The following is a 3416-nucleotide window of genomic DNA, read 5'->3' as shown; positions in this document are numbered from 1 at the left end:
GAAATTTAACTTTTGTTAGATCAACTCAAGATCAAACACATCTCAGGGCAGAAGATTCTTTAGTAATGCATTAAGAATTCTGAAACACAAAACGCCAAAACAGGTTCTATGGCGGTTATAGGAATTAATGAATCATTGCATAGTAACTGTGAAAAAAACAGATTCAAAGAATATGAGATTGAAAAGCATTGCTTAAAAAAATACACAAGCATCTATTTAATGCCTTCTAGTCTAGCAAATATTTATAAGGATGATTTACTCTTTCAAATGAAGAGTTTCTACATATTGCAATTATAATATTAAGATTATTATTTTAAAGTTTATTTTTATTTCTATACATATTTTTTCCCATTAAATAACCCACTAGATTGTGTTATGAATCCTGAGAACAAAAGATATGTCAAGGATTTATCACATAAACCTGAGAACTTTGCACTTTTTATTTTTTTCACAGCTACTCAGAATGATCATCTGTGGGTTGAAGCTGCTTCATATATGAAATGAATGAATGCTCTTTGAGGCATGCAAAGCAGAATTCTTTGTTCTAGTGGTGTGGGAATTGTGCTGACAGTGAAATATTTATAAGGTAATTTTAAGTTAGATGTACTTGATAAATGCTTTGTGATGATAAAATTCACTTGATTATAAAGAAATATTTTTATTGAAATATAGTTCTTTTACAATGTATTAATTACTGCTGTCCAAAAAAATGACTCAGTTATACATATATATATATATATATATATGCATTCTTTTTTATATTGTTTTCCATTATGGTTTATCATAGGATATTGAATATAGTTCTCTGTGCTATACAGTAGGACTTTGTTGTTTATCCATTCTACATATAAAAGTTTACATCTGCTAAGCCCAACCTCCCACTCCATCCCTCCTCCAAACCCCTCCCCCTTGGCAACCACCAGTCTGTTCTCTATGGCTGTGATTCTGTTTCTGTTTCATAGATAGGTTCATTTGTGTCATATTTTAGATTCCACATATAAGTGATATCATATGATATTTGTCTTTCTCTTCCTGACTTATTTCACTGAATATTATAATGTCTAGTTGCATAAAGAAATATTTTAGAGTTTGAAAAAGACGATAGCATGTTGAAGAGACATCATAAGTTCTTTAACAGCTGATGAGTTAGATGGGCCTCTGTGAGACTCCTGGGCTCATGGGTGTGTTCCAAGAGTGAGCTTCCTGAGAAAGCAAGGTGAAAGTACTGCTCAGACAAATGTATGGACACCAAGGTGGGGAAAGAGGAGGTAGGATGAATTGGGAGATTGTGATTGACATATATACACTACTATGTATAAAATAGATAACTAGTGAGAACCTACTATATAGCACAGGGAACTCTACTCAGTGCTCTGTGGTAACCTAGATGGGAAGGAAATCCAGAAAAGAGGGGATATATGTATATGTATGGCTGATTCACTTTGCTGTACAGCAGAAACTAGTATAAATTGTAAAGCAACTATATTCCAATTAAAAAAAAAAGAAAGTACCTCTCAGTACGATGATCTGCCTCTGAAATAATATAGCATCATCACCCCCACACTCTATTGCTTGAAGTTGTCTCAAGTGTCTTCCCAGATTCAAGACATGAAGGTGAAGAATAAATCCCAGCACTTGATGTGAGGCATGTGTGAATCAAGAGTCACCTTGTGAGATCATGTAGAATGGGAGTGATCGTTGTGGTCATCTTTAGAAAATATAATCTGTTGCAGGGATATAGTAGAGACATTAAAACTTCCATAGTTGTGGAAAGAATTCAGATAGTGAAGTTCTGAACATGAGAACTGGATGATCAGAGTTGCCATTGACTAGTCAATCTGAGAAGGCCAGTGTTGGTGTTGCCGATTGGGGACAGTCTGTGGGAAGCTATGGTGACTACTGTTACATGACCCGGCATTTAGTGATGGGGCCGTGCTGCTCTTGTTCCGCAGGGCTGGCAGTCCACAGTCAGCGCTGTATACAGAGCAGAGGGAGTGAGGACCAGCTGGAACGTGGGGAGCAGCCCTGCAGCTGTTTGTCCTGTCGTGTCAGTAATCTAACCATGATAACCTTCAAACAATCATGGCATCTGGCTTCCTTCCATCTCCAAAATATTGTACCATTTACTTTTGTAAGTTATGAGAAATATAGTTCCCTCTTAACAAATTTGCCACTATGCAAAGCACCCCACTGAACCTAACGTGATCTGCTGAGAAGAAGGTAACATAGGTGGAGTCTGCATGTTTCAACAGGCCCCTGAGCAAACTTTCTTCTCAAGCTGCTCCAGTTGAGCAGTATTTTTTTTTTTTTGGATTTTGACACATTGTCTTATTTTATTCAAATAGCAGTCTGCTCACACATGGTCCAAGAACACCCAAATAACAAAGCAAAGATTGGTCTTCAAACATTATAGCCAATGATGCCACGCTTGCCTATGGTCTCGCCAACATAAAACCACATCCACACCTCAGTGGAGACCAAACCATTCAGTAGAGCTTCCTTAACTGTAAGCTGTTTGAAGCTACCAGTTTGAGCACTACTGATAAGTTTTTTACAAGCTCTGAGTAGCTGTAGGCATCTCAGCAGGGGTTGGAGGAACCAGCTCAACCTTGGCGTAGTGCCAAAATGTGGCCAATCGAGGCTTCGAGTATGTCACAGCAGCGCTGACCAGTGCCGGGGCCTTCTCCGTGAGGTTACGGACAAACTGGGCCATGGTTCTAGGACGGAAAGCCCGTCGCGCCGACTGGCCGACTGAATGACACCTCTCCTTTCTTAATGTTAGATATGCCCACAAGCAATTTTGCAGTATTTTTAAAAAATAATCTGAGAGACTTCCCTGGTGGCGCAGTGGTTAAGAATACACCTGGCAGGGGACACGGGTTCAAACCCTGGTCGGGGAAGATCCCACATGCCGCGGAGCAACTAAGCCCATGCACCAAAACTACTGAGCCCATGTGTCACAGCTATGGAAGCCCACGCACCTAGAGCCTGTGCTCCGCAACAAGAGAAGCCACCTCAATGAGAAGCCCATGCACCTCAACGAAGAGTAGCCCCAGCTTGCCCCAGTTGAGTAGCCCCAACTAGAGAAAGCCCACATGCAGCAATGAAGACCCAACACAGCCAAAAATAAATAAATAAATTAAAAAAATAATAATCTCTGAGCTTAACCTTGGAATTCCTGAGAATAATGAGGGTCATTGAAAAGAGATCACAAATTAGTGCTTAAGTGTAAAGATTCTGAGCTTGTTATTTAGTTTCAAGATGTCTTAAACTTTATGTAAATGAAAGAAGAATCATTGTCCAATATATCAACACATATTTTTGGTCTCTTACTCTGTGCCCAGTATGCAAAAAAGGGTACAAAAATAGAAGGCATGACATTTGTCTTAAAATTACTTACATTGTTTACAAGGAGA

At 39.1% G+C, this 3416-nt stretch overlaps 1 pseudogene across 1 annotated transcript; it reads right to left on the bottom strand.

Annotated features, from left to right (window-relative positions):
- Positions 1–2349: 2349 nt before the first annotated feature.
- Positions 2350–2800, bottom strand: LOC309800944 (ATP synthase subunit g, mitochondrial-like; annotated as a pseudogene). Its single transcript has one exon. The product of its transcript is annotated as an ATP synthase subunit g, mitochondrial-like (transcript).
- Positions 2801–3416: the final 616 nt, after the last annotated feature.

This window comes from Mesoplodon mirus (genome assembly GCF_964341445.2).
Source record: "Mesoplodon mirus genome assembly, chromosome: 3".
Lineage (NCBI taxonomy): Eukaryota > Metazoa > Chordata > Mammalia > Artiodactyla > Ziphiidae > Mesoplodon > Mesoplodon mirus.
The sequence above is the reverse complement of the archived record's forward strand: the minus strand, read 5'-3'. Positions and strand labels throughout refer to the sequence as shown.